This window comes from Lagenorhynchus albirostris, chromosome 5, assembly GCF_949774975.1.
Source record: "Lagenorhynchus albirostris chromosome 5, mLagAlb1.1, whole genome shotgun sequence".
In the NCBI taxonomy this organism is placed as follows: domain Eukaryota; kingdom Metazoa; phylum Chordata; class Mammalia; order Artiodactyla; family Delphinidae; genus Lagenorhynchus; species Lagenorhynchus albirostris.
The window spans coordinates 26,307,263-26,321,489 of NC_083099.1; the positions used below are offsets into that span (position 1 = coordinate 26,307,263).

Genomic DNA, 14,227 nt, shown 5'->3' on the forward strand with positions numbered 1-14,227 from the left:
GTCTAGGAGAAATAAGTGGGTCTCAAAGACTATATATAGGATGATTTCATGTATTGAGTACAAAAGAGGAATTCAATAAATACTTACTGAATGAATGGCAAATAAATACCTCTGAACAGATAAACATCAAACAAAATGTTTGCTGTCATTATTTCTGGGTGATGGGATTATTGGTGATTTTAAATTGTTTTCTAGATCTGCTTATCTGAACTAATTTTTGGTACCGTGCACATGAATTACTTGCACAATAAAAAAGAATGAAAAGAAATCTTTCCAAAGCAATCAATGACTCAATAAGGTCAGTTTTAAGATCGAGACGTATAATTAGGACATGGGACCTTAAAAAAAACAAGAAATAGTGTGTCTGGGTAAGCATAATAGATAAGAAAATGTTCCTCCTCTAAACGTGTAAGAGAAATAAACCTTTCTTCAATGTCACAGCCAGAATTTGTTTAGCAGAAGTCCATGACATATTTCATATTTATTCAGCAATCTGTAACACAGCACATTAGTTAAATTGTCATAAAGGAAAACATTTATATTGATGCAAAAATGAAGTCAACAGGCTTGTGTTTGTATGGTACCAACAAAACCATTTTTAAAAAGTCTATATATGCCAAACATTTAAATATTTGGGCAAATCTGCAAACAAATGCCCTTTGGACCAACTTCTGGGGTGACTGCACCCCCCATGTTTCTCCCAGATGTTTTAGCAGAATAGAGAATATGGCCTCAGACGACCAAGCCAGTGGCTGGGTAGAATCCCAGCCAGTTACACTGTCACCATCACTAATAGTACGTGCTGGGCAAATAACACCACCCACTCTCTGATGTCCTTTTGAAACCAAACTGTAATCCTCCAATTGTTCATATCATTGGGAAAATTCTGTTAACTTTGAAACTCTGGAGGTCCTGATGGAGGCAAAGCACTGCCTCTGATCCTGGCAGATTAGAAGAGAGCCGACCGCAGGTGTTATGAAGCTCCTGACAAATGGGGGGCTCTGGGCCCTGGGGACCCCTATAAATTGCAAGAACAGCTGCCTGCTCCTCCCTTGGAACAGCGTGGAAGTTCACAGGAGCCTGAAGATGTCAGGAGAGGCATACTGCAGGAGCGGGAAGTGAGATGAGCCTTGGAACACTAACCAAAAGGAAAAGGATGCCAGGGCCAAGGATGCCAGGGACATGGTTCACTGAAAAGACCTGGGTTGTAGCTTCTGGGAGCTGGCTAGCTCATAGCTGCTCCCTTAAAGAAGCATGGGACACTCATGGGGCAAACTCAAGGACTTGGGAAAGAAGAAGGACCATCACCCCACAGAATCATGCCCCCAACACTACTCGCCCTGTGCTGGAATCAGCTATTTACATGTGGTCGTTCTCCGCTGGAACAGGAGCTCCTAGGAAGGTTGTCCCCTATTAGGCCTGGCATCCTTGAGGCTGGCGCAGTATCTGACCAAGAGTCTTCAACTCAGTAACTATTGGCAGTTAAATGAGTAGATGAGTGCCTAAAATAAAAATTGCATCTCCCCCAAGGCTAGGTTCTGAGTCCGCACATGCTATGAAAATCATGGGTGGTCAGGCAGGTAGGGCTCTGCGTGTGAGTCCTGGTGCGCAGAGGGTGAAAGAAGGTCTAGGAGGCTGGTAAGATAATTTGAGGCAGCCTGAGGAAATGAGTCAGAAGCTGGATTAACAGGAAATCCCTTAAATTGCCCAGACAGTATATAGAACCAGCCAGCATCCTTCTTCCACTATTGGACAAGGTCACTGGTTCTTCTATCAAGGCCAGAGGAAGTGGTTACCGGCTCACAGAGAGTTACCATGGTGCACAGCGTCACATATGCACACAGAAGTATGCAAACACAGGGACACATTTGGCATTGCAAGGTTCTCACATCATGGCGGGTCCTTGGGAACCTAGGCCAGCCTGAGCCTCCTGCTGCCCCCAGGCCTGCTCACTCTGCAGCCCACCCGCTTGGAGTGGGATGGTGGAATCCCTAGCATTATTTCAACTGTTCTTTTTCTCTCCTTTTCAAAATTGCTGGAAGCACAAATAAATGAAGGAATTAAATTCATAGATGATGGGACTCAACTATACTCCTGTACGTGAATTACCATAAGCTCAAAAAGAAACAGGGATGAGATGGGATGAGATAGGATGGGGAGAAGAAAAATGCTCCACCTTAGAGGACAGCCCTGGCCAGCAGCCCCGATGGGTACCACTCATGCTGTGCTAACCACGCCAGCTGCCAGAACACCTGCCTCTCCTGCTCCCCTGTGTCCTGTTTCCACACCCATCTAATCAGGCCCTGGCCTGAGCATATACTCTTAATGATTCAGTCCCAAACGAGGCCTGCGTGCTCCTGGACACACCTATGTTTTTCTGCATGCTGTTTCTTCAGCAAGCCCGGCAGCTTGGGGAAGCCATCCAGCAAGATGAACGAGCCCCCACCCCATTCCATCTTATTTTCAGATTCCCTAGTGAGTGATAGATGAAGAGGGCTTCATGGTGGGCCAAGCAGGAATAAAAGGGCAGGAACGGGCATAGATGTATAGTTGCATATCACTATCAGTGCCGTGCCGAGCTGTATTGGAGACAAAAGGAAAAATCAGTAACACTGATCTTATATCTATTTTAAATTTTGACATTTCTTTCGTCATGGATTTTTGCATTAATTTTGATTTTCTAAAATGTTGGATTAAAGTAATAGTTAGCTTTATTTCTGAGGTTGTGTGTGTGTGTGTGTGTGTGTGTGCAAGCCTCCTGAAATTTCACCCGAGATGGGTACTTCACTCATCCCAGCCTAGGCCTTACTGACAGAGCTACTATCTGTTATCAGTCATATACCAGGCACTGCACTTAAAAAGTATATATAAGGGCTTCCCTGGTGGCGCAGTGGTTGAGAGTCTGCCTGCCGATGCAGGGGACACGGGTTCATGCCCCAGTCCGGGAGGATCCCACATGCCGCGGAGCGGCTGGGCCCGTGAGCCGTGGCCGCTGGGCCTGCGCGTCCGGAGCCTGTGCTCCGCAACGGGAGAGGCCACGACAGTGAGAGGCCCGCGTACGACAAAAAAAAAAAAAAAAAAAAATTATATATAAGCCTCACAATACTCCTATCAGTACTTAGGAACATTCCCATTTGACAAATGGGGAAAATGAGACATGAAATGTTAACAGCATAGAAAGTGTCACACACCTGGGGAGAGGTAGTGAGGACATAAATTCAGGAGGCAATCAAGTGGACCATGCTTGATTAGAAAGCATCAACCTACTGTGTATCTTACTGAGGGGACAAATGGCATGGGGCAAGCGTGGTGAGGCGCTCTACAGCCAGCCAGAGAGATTTAAATGGATCCCATGGTGCCTGCAGAAGGTCCAGAGACTTGGAGACGAACCACTTCCATGAACATTTCCATATGAACTAAGGAAAGGCTTCCCAGCTACAAGATCCACATACTGAAGAAAGCCTTGTCGGTTTTTTAAAAACCAGGCTTTGAATTTTTCATAAGATTATTTTAGATTTGTGGGAGGAAGATTCTTATAAAATCTGTGGCCAAAAGTCTTTTTCTTGAAATTTAAATTTTTCAGAAAGAAGAAAACAAAATATCTCACAAGAAAAATGTCTAACTTGATTTAAAGCCATCGGTCAGCCTTCCTTATGTGCTCATGAATACCACGTTCTCATTAAGGCCCGGGGATCCATGGAAACCTCACTGAGAAATTGTGAAACTTCCACGGGGATTGAACTGGGAGCTGCCTTTCCAGGAATGTGGATGTTATATTGAATATCAATATATCAGCTCTGGCTCCTGAACCATCGTTTTGCTAATGTTAGCAGCAGCATGAATGAACTTAGATATCGCTAACTCTAGCCTAGTTCAAATGTACGATATTGCTCCGACTAAGCCGTCAACCTCAGAAGCTGTGAGTTATCTCCATCCTGGTATGTGTGGGTTGGCATCGCTACAACTCTGTTTATCATGTCATTTCTTTTACAGTAGTTGTTTGCCAGCTACCTTGCCAGTTGGCGATGACATTAGCCAAAGTCCAAACGCGGGGAGACGGGGACACACATCCCAGGTCAAGATCTACTTCTTCTTCCACTTCGCTACATTCACTTTTCTCCCATCAGATTTTCTTCAGCACTTATCAGCGCCACACCATTTAGCGCATAATTAAATATAGTCCCATCTTGTTAAGAATTGAGAAACTTGTGTCTCCTCAGTAGAATGTAGTGGTTCAACGGCAGGAGTTTTGTTTTACTTATTCACACAGCACGCAGAGTGGGTGGGATCAGCACATACTAGCTATACGTTAGAAGGTTTACTGGGGCCAAAAGGAGACATAAAGGAAGGTAGGTGGGGCTCTGTGTGCGAGTCCTGTTGGGCAGAGGGTGAAAGAAGGGCTAAGGAGCCTGACACGACTATTTGAACAGCCAGAGGAAATATAGCCCGAGGCTGGATTAACACCAAAGATGGGGAGGGAGGCCAAGGTCACCACAGAGTGAGAACAGACAGGAAATACCGTGAACAGGGGAACCAATAATCACAACACAAACTGGGAGGATCTGGAGTGAGGAGGGGGACAAAAACAAGCCCACGCATGTGATTTAGGACCAAGACCGTGCCTGACATGAGGGTATTGGGGGTCACCTGATAGACGAGGAATCAAGGGACACTGTCCTCCTTACAGCTGCCCTGCCAAGAACTCCCGCATCCCCAGGCCAATGTCTGCAGGCCTTAGCTCCTCTACCTCTGGGTTCCTGGGGCCACCTTCCCCAGTTGTGGTGATATCCAGGGCTGGCCACTAGTTACCATTCTCTCTTCCCTAGCCTTCTCCCATGGCCATAGGAGATGAGGGCTACCTGATGTAATGATACTCGTTGATGAATCATAAACTTTGGTTCCAATGCACCAATAGAAGGGCATGTTATATGGCCATATTGTGGAGAACTGAACAACAGTGCCTGCTCCAGGATGGAGAAGAGTTTTAGATTTCAACACTTTTCTCAGCACCCAATAAAATCATGGGGCCCTCACAAATAAACCCACTGGGTCTTTCACGAACTGGCCAAAGGTCACAACCAAATTATTGCAAGAAGCCCTTCACACTCAATTTTACTTGTATTACTTGGAGGGGCTAGAAAACATCTCTTCCTGCCTAGAAATTTGTTTCTTTTTCCAATTCGGACATCTTCCTCAAGTCCTCACTCCTAGATGAAGAGCTTCATCATGCTAGTGAATTACTGGAAGGTCATGAAGGCAAGAAACTTGGTCCCTGAGAGGGCCCCAGCCTTAGAAAAAGTCTCTAAAGTACGGGCTCCCAAGTAATTCTAAAGGTTCACCCTTCCTGCTGCCTCTCTGAGTGGCTTGTAGTGCTGATTGCTAGCTGGGGTTTCCCTGTTGGGATCCAGATGGCCAGAGTTGGATTTACACTGACTCTCCCCACATCCCACCTCATCAAGGTCGGCCCTCTCCTGGAGGGCTCTCCAGAGGGCGCCTGTCATCAATGGAAATCAGGTCAGATTAGTCATCTGCTTCCATTAAGAAAGCTACCTTCCAACTGATTGACTATCTCTCTTTTTGTGTTTAATTATGTGAATAAACAAGAGCACTGCATATTAATGGAGGTGCTTGTTTAATTATTTGGTGTAAGAGAAACTGCAGCTTCATCTTTACAATGAGGAAAACTGCCTGAACTATGGAAACTTCAAAGAGGCACTGAGCACTGACTGGTGTGTAATATATAAATGTATGTGTTTTATTGGATCATACTTTTCTCACCTTATCTACCTAACAGAAAGAAAGGGGAGTCCTCCCTGGCAAAAACCAATATTAGAGCTTCTACAGTTTTCTGTATTCAATGACCAGCATACAATAAAAAATTACAGGACATATGAAGAGGCAAGGAAATTTGACCAATAATCAAGGAAAGAAAGATCACAGAAACAGACCCATGTACTATCCCATTATTTGAGTTGGCAGATAAGGACTTTAAAATAATTGTGATTGGGTTTCCCTGGTGGCGCAGTGGTTGAGAGTCTGCCTGCCGATGCAGGGGACACGGGTTCGTGCCCCGGTCCGGGAAGATCCCACATGCCGCGGAGCGGCTGGGCCCGTGAGCCATGGCCGCTGAGCCTGCGCATCCAGAGCCTGTGCTCCGCAACGGGAGAGGCCACAACAGTGAGAGGCCCGCGTACCGCAAAAAAATAATAATAATAATAATAATTGTGATTAACCTGTTGAAAATAGAAGAAAAGATGAACAAAATGAATGAAAAAATGAAGACTTGCAACAGAAATTTGAATGTGTAAGAAAGAATTTAAAAGGTATTTTAGAACTGAAATATGCAATGTATCAAGTTAAGAATTCATCAGGTATATTTAATAGCAAACTGGACAGAGCAGAAGACAAGATAAGTAGATAGCCACACTAATGTACAGAGAGATAAAAAAAATAGGGGAAAAAAAGAGAAAAGAGTACAAGAGATATGTAGGAAACACCCAAGTGGTCTAACATAACTGTAATTAAAGTGGTAATATGTTTTGACTTTGGACAGACCTGGGTTGAACCTCCCCCTCCTCTGAGGTTACTTACTGGGTCACTTACTGGATGAGTGAATGGTGTGCTTGGTCAGTGACTTAACCCCTTTGAGTTTCAGTTTCTGCAGGTACAAAACGGGAACAAATAAGCCAACACTGTACCTCTTTTTAAAGTGAGGCAGGAGGATATTTTGAAGAATTTATCTGTGTGCTTCTCCTAACCTTCTCTGTCCCCAAATCAAGACACATGCCAACAAGCAGAACTCTGGAATAAAGGCCTTAATACAGAACTCCAAGGCTCACAAGCCCTTGGTCAATGTGGAAGATGGAAAGAGAAGGATATAGACTCATGGAGTGGATTCTCCTATCTCTCAGGCACAATGAGAGAGCACAGGATGGGAAAGTGAAGAAAGGAGAGATAATGTTAGTCAGGGAAGAGCAAGATGAGAAACCCAGGCGGCTCCACCAGAGCAAGCGCCATCCCTTCCCAGGACCCAGAGATCCCATGAGAACAGCTCAGCTCTTAGAGATGCTTTGCATTGCCATTATCCAGTGATGACCACTGAGATGGGACAATCTATAGACTCCAGTAGGAACAATGCTCATCTGGGCCCTGGTGCTCTGCTAAGTCTTTTTTTTTTTTTTTCAGAGATCTTTTTTTCTAGTTTTATTGAGATATAATTGACATACAGCACTGTGTAAGTTTAAGGTATACAGCATGATTTACATACATCATGAAATGATTACCACAATAAGCTTGGTGAACATCCAATACACAGATATTATTTTAAAGAAATAATAAGATGTATATAAAAGAGTAAAATCCCCATTCCTTCACCCTCCTACAGTCCCCTCCCTCCCCAGACATAATTGCTATTAAGTGTGAATTCTTCTTATCTTTATCTATATATCCTAACATGTAGTTTTTTTTTCATCTTTATTGAAGTATTATTGCTTTACAATGGTGTGTTAGTTTCTGCTTTATAACAAAGTGAATCAGTTATACATATACATATGTTCCCATATCTCTTCCCTCTTGCATCTCCCTCCCACCCTCCCTATCCCACCCCTCAGGCGATCACAAAGCACTGAGTTGATCTCCCTGTGCTATGCGGCTGCTTCCCACTAGCTATCTACCTTACGTTTGGTAGTGTATATACGTCCATGCCACTCTCTCGCTTTGTCTGCCAAGTCTTTTATCTGACCCTCTCCATTTGGTCAACCCCTGTTTTATGGACTGAGACATAGATAAAATGAGGCAATAATTGGTACCGCAAAAAAAAAAAAAAAAAAAAAAAATCACAAAGTCCAGGGAGAAGAGGAAAGCCAAGGCTGAGGCTCCTGGTCTTCCCATCAGAGGTAATTTCATTTTAAACTAGGCCTCAAGGTTTCCAGAAATCTATTTAGATCTTATGTAGCCTCTACGTGTGATTAGAATATAAGTCAGAACATCAGCTGAGGAAATGGGGCTGTCAGCTTCTGAGACCACTCTGGTCCAGGGCAGGGCAGGGTCGGGCAGGCGGCCTGATGGGAAAGGGGACGGCCAGTTCCTGAAGCTTAAGGGGGACGGTCAATGTCCTGGCCTGGCCGCGGTTCATCCGGCACCAAGTGCCACACACCGAACTGCACACCTTACAGAACCTTCCCAGAGCCCTGTGTTACGGACACTACTATCCTATCCCCAGTTTCTGTAAAGGAAACTGATACTAGGAGACATGAGGTCCCTGCTCCAGGCCTCCTAGTTGGTAGGTGCAGGGATGCAGAGCCAGGTCTGCATGATTCTTAAGCTCAGGGAGCCTCATTTCCCAGCAGCACGCTCTGTTCCGATTACTGAGGTGTCGCCCTGGGCCAGACACCGCACCAGACACTCTACAAACATGGTTTCATCTAAATTCTCACAATCCCCCTGGGAGCAGGAAAGAAAACGTTTTACCCAGATGCCTATGAATGCTTTTTCTAACATAAGACCATACAAACCTCTAACTGGCAAGAAGAAAGAAGGGGGCACTATTATCTAAACACGTGCACTATTATCTAAACACGTAATTCCAGGGTCCTAAGAAAACTGTCATCTCCAGGCCTCTCCCTCATGGAGAGGTATACCACATTCATGGAAAGGGTGTTTTCATCATTAGGGAGATGTCAGTGTTCTCCAAAATGGCCTATAAATTTGATGCAACTCCATTCAAAAACAACACCAAGCTTTTTCAAGGGATTTGACAAACGGATTCTAAATGTATATTGAAGAGAAATAGACAAGGCACAGCCTGCACTGCTTCTGCAGAAGAAAACAGTGAAGGAACTTACCAGATACGAAGACTACACAGACTAAACATAGAGATGTGATCATTAAGACAGAAGAGTGTTGGTACAGGACTAGAAAAATGACCCATAAACCAGAGATCCCAGGAAGAGATTTTCACATACGTGGAATTTTAACATCTGAAAGAAACAGCATGATCATCACAGGGGAAAGGAAGTGGTAATTCAATCCACGGAGCTGGAAAATGTGGTTCTCTGTGTGTAAAAATTGAAACTGGCTCTGTAACTCATCATTCACAAAAATCAACTCCCTGTGTGTGTGTGTGTTTGTGTGTGTGTGTGTGTGTGTGTGTGTGTGTGTGTGTGTGTGTGTTTAGCTATCTATCTTTCTGTCTTTGGAACAGGAAACGATTTCCTAAACAAGATTAAGAAAGTTCTACCAATCAAAGAAAAGACTGATACATTTGATTTCAACAAAATGAAAAACTTTTACTCATCAAAAGATGACTCAAAGAAAGAAAAAGGGCAAGCTACAACCGGAAGACGATATCTGTGGAATAGACAGACCAACAAAGGATTAGTATCAACACTATAAAAAGCACCTACAAAGAGATAAGAAAAACACAAACAACTAATAGGAAAATTAGCAACAGACATTACCAGGCATTTTCACAGAAGCAAAAACACTTATAGCCAATAACATATGAAGAAATGCTAAGCCTTGGTAGCAGTCAAGAAATTGGAAATCAAGATCACGAGATTTCATTGTACATCCATTCAACTGCAAAAAGAAGAATGCTGACAATACTCAGTGTTGGAGAAAATGCAGTTTAATGTGGCTATTCTACACATTGCCAGTAGGGATATAAAATGATACAAGTATTTTGAAAAGCAATCTGGCATCATTTTGTAAATTTGGCCAGTCACCCACCCAAAGGCCCATCAGCAGCAGAATGGACAAATAAAGGGTATATATTTCACACTGAAATATTAAACAGATACACTTGAAGAGTAACATCTTCAAGTTGGCTGGACAAAAAAAGTCCCAGAAGACAATATCCAGTAAGACACTTTTTTTATAAAGTTCGAGTAAAACCAAACAATTTGGGTTTAGGTATCATGTGTGATTTTAAAAACTTAAAAAAAAAATAAACAAGGGAGTAATAAACTCGACCTTCAGAATCATGGTCACCTCTCTGGAGTAAGGGAGGCATGTAGCTGGGGTGGGGGAAGAGCACATGGGTAGGTGTAAGTTATTGGTAATATACAATTCTTGGTTTGAGTTGTGAGTTCATAGTGTTTGCTATATTTTTAATAAATAAAAGAGGGCCACTGATAATACTGTGTCATGAAAAGAACTATGATTAATCCAATTCTGTACACCTAAGGTCCAATTTTAAAAATCGGGGATACGGGTGCAATGGAATATTGGCGATTGCCAAACACTGTCATCTATAAAAAGTACCTATATATCACCCACACTGCTGTAGCCAGAAGTTTTCCATCCCCCCTTTACACCTTAGCACAGATAGCAGGTATGACTACTTTTCCTTGTCATGCCCATGACAGACATCGGTAATGGATCTGCTAAGACGTCAAGCTCCTTCTTCACACAGCTCTCCCCATACTCACTTGGGATGAAGCATGTGGAAAAGTGGCTGAGTTCTGTACAAAGAAGCCCAATCAGGATGTCAGAACCGCAGACAATTCAGAGAAGAAGAATTCAAGGGATCACAGGCGAGAGAGAGGAGAAAAGTCAGCTTATGGAGCGAGATGCAAAGTCCATAAACCTGCCATGTGGCTCCCTGGTTGACAAAGCCCTAGGCACAAGCCCCTGCCTACTTGGTTCCCAAGAGGAAGGGAAAATCAGAATGGACAACAGCATATTTAACTTGACACATAGGAAATATGCTATTCTGTGAGGTGTGGAGGCTGGAAATGAAAACCAGGTTCCCAAAGAAATATCTCCGTTCATGGGTGACTGGGTCATTTGGGGTCCCAGAGGAAAAATTGGATGTTCAGAGCTCAGGAAAGAAATGTGATTCCTCTGATGCATCCTTGAATGCTCACTGCAAGCAGGACCTCGGCCTGGACAGACAGATGCCAAGGAAGACCCAGGGGCATGGCTGATATCACCAACTTTCAACTCTCCAAAGCCCCTCAAAGTCAGAGCCACAGCTCAGAACAGGCACCCAGCAGACGTCAGAGAGACAAAGGTCAAGACACCAGTAATGCATGGTGTTCTTTATGTTCAAAGGCAGTCTTTTGAGCCTGAGACCTGAGTCATTTAGGAAGGACATCAGGATTCTAAAGAAGGAAAGAAGGGGAAGAAATCATAAGGAGAGGACCATCTCTCTCTTGTAAACTCCCTAGTGGCAACAGAAACATCTCATAATTCTTGTAACACCTTCACCTCCTAGCAGAGTATGGGGCAGAGTATATTCTCACTAAATGCTGTTGATTGCCTAATCAATTTCTCCCATCCAAAAGTCTCAAGTAAGCAACAAGAAATACGCAGGAAGGATGCACCTGGAGTTAATATCATATAAGCATTGAACAGGAGCGGAGGCTGGGGGACAGGGTGGTTAGCAAGGGGGAAGCAAAGGGAACCAGCCCTCTCAAGGGCACTGCACATTCTGGAAGGTGTGCTTAAAGTCCAGGATCTCAACACAGGCATAATAATATGAGACCTCACAACAGGTGAGGTCACAAGAAATTTAAGACCTCACAAAAAATTGTCTCCATGTAGGAATAATAAAGACAGAATGCTAGATGTGTGACTCAGAGCAATAGAGTAAGCATGAGATCAGAAATTAGGAGATCTAAAGTAAGACATCACATCTCAGTTTCCTCATCTGTCAAATAGTACGACACCTACCAAAGTGCTGTAAGGATCAGATAATATGGATGTGAAAGTATGATATGGAACATTATAGAAACACAAGGAAAGGTCACAGGCAGTTTCTAAGCCAGCTCAAAGATAGGGCTGGGTAAAGGCAAGTTGAAATTTCTGGGAGGCAAATGCACTTCAGTGTAGGAAGACACAGTGCCTAAACCCAAGACCTGCACGGTTTCAGGCATAGCACAAAAGTGCTGGGTCTGCCTGTGAGTGAGCTTTGTTCTTCACCCCTGACACTAGCAGGTACGAAGGGTAGATAGGCCATCATCCCTGAGGACTGAGCCAGGCTAAGCCAGCACTCCACTGGGAGACCTTTCTGAAATCCCGGTGAAGATTTCACCACAGGTGTCCTGGGTTGCCCAGGAAGCCCCCAGCAAGCAGCCCGTGGGGACCAGTCCTGCTGCTACAGATTCCCAGCACCAGTCAGAAGTCTCTTTGTGCAGCAGCCTGCATTTATCATTCACTTGTCACACACTTTTGTCAATTTCTCCCAAGCTCACTAGGTCAGTATTTTTATCCCCATTTGACAGATGAGAAAACTAAGACTCAAATTGGCTCAAAATCATATAACTGGTTTGTTGCAAAGTCAGGATTTAAACCAAGATATGCTTGTTTACAAAGTGTACAATTTTGTCCACCGTTTGGGGAATTTGTGTTAATAAATCAATCAGTGTGAATACATGAACACACAGGGAGGTGCAGGCACAGTATATGAGTTTCTTTTTGGGGGGTGGGAGAAGGGGGAACATACTCTTTGGGCAAAAGGCCCTCCAGGAGAGGGCGTGTTGGGGGTTAAGCTGAGGTTTTGGTGCCCCTTTGCTCATTATCCACAGACCCAGGATTAGCTGGGCGCTGGCATCACTCACCCCTCTTCGTCCTTGCAGGTCAGGAGAGAAGCAGCAGTAATGGGACGCAAAGGGCCCTCCAGGGTCCCGCACTGCAGAGGTCTGTGGTACAGGCTGAGTTGGGACAGAAGCCACATGGATCTAGAACCACATGGTTCTGAATCTCGGAACCAGTGTGTTCCAGAACCTCTGCAGGTAGAAACAAAAAGAGGAAGAGAGACCCCCAGGCCCAAAAGAAGGGTTTGGCTTAAATTACCCAAAAGAGGTATTCTTGGAAAAGGAGGAAAGACCAGGCTGGATCTTTCTATGGGAGCAAAAGAGAGAAAGAAGGCCCATGCCCAAACCTTTCACCAGTGGTTGCTGCCAGCCACACACACACACCAGGAACTGTCGCCCAAATAAGATCTCAGGCGCTGGCCAATTAGCCCTCCTCCCTTATAGGGGAATTAAAGATGGGCTTGGGAAGAGAGGCAGGACTATAAGAAGAGAACATGAAACTATTAACTCCCTGTCCATCCCATTAGGATGCAAGAGAGAGGACCTCAAAGGGTACAAGAGCACCCTGAGACAGAGCGACGAGCAACGGGGCAAGTGGGAGAGGAGAAACAATGACTCTTCTACACCACATGTGGTCTTGAGCCCTGATAGATGCTAGTGTGCCCCTGAGTTTCCTCTCTCAGGTGCAGCTCATGTTGTTAGGGGCTACCACATGGACAGAACCTTGGAGAGTGAAGAAGAAAGCAGAGCTGAGAGATGGAGAAAGCCATGTCCTAATCACACGTCCTGAGCACCTGGATTCAGCCATGCCTGAAGTCCACCATTAGGCTTTTCATTGTGTGAAACTATAAATCCTTTGTCGTTTGTTTGAGCCAGTTTGAGTTAGGTTTTCTATTATTTGCTCCTGAAACAATTCTGGCTCATATAAACGTCACCACTTCCCCAGGAACTTAACAGAGAATGGTACATAGTGGACATTCTATAGATAAGTTAAATCTAACAACTCTGTGGCAGCCTATTTAAATCCTGGCCTTCAAAAGTACAGCTGAACATCTCCCTGTCCCTTCTTGGGAAAAAGAAAATCACCCTGTTCTACTTTGACTTCTGATCTCATTGCGACATCACTGATTCCTTAGGAATTGCTATGGGGAGAAACTTATTGTCTTCTAACTTTTGGAAGAGCTCTTCTAATTAAGGCAATATTAAACAGTAATAACTGTCTTATAATTTTATGGCAATGCCTATGATCACATAAATAAGCATTTTATATCCAATTAGCGTTTTATATTTATTCAATCCTAAAACAATTTAGCATTTTTATTAATCAAATAAAATAGCATTTAATAGATACGGTTGTTTTAGCTTCTGAAATTAGCCACATATGAAATAGCAGTACATCTAGTTATGCAATATATTGCCCCAAAAGAACAATACAAGCTTGCCAGGATTTCCATCAACATGACACCCATATTTACCTAAACAAGCTAAAACCAACATTTTCCAAATTTCCATCATTTGCATAATACTCTCATGATTTCTGCTGTAGCCATGTGCCACCTGTCGTAGTATTTACTTAAAATATTTCTTTAAATAGACCCATATTGTTCATTTAAATAAGTTTATTTTAAAAAGGAAACTTTATATCATGAGTTTGATATGCTAGCTATGCTTTAAAGCAATATTAAAAT

At 43.7% G+C, this 14,227-nt stretch overlaps 1 protein-coding gene across 1 annotated transcript in view; it reads right to left on the minus strand.

The window, feature by feature from the left end:
- The window catches only part of CLSTN2 (calsyntenin 2), a 634,178-nt gene that overhangs the window by 565,118 nt on the left and 54,833 nt on the right, over positions 1–14,227 (minus strand). The gene's annotated exons all lie outside the window — the stretch shown is intronic.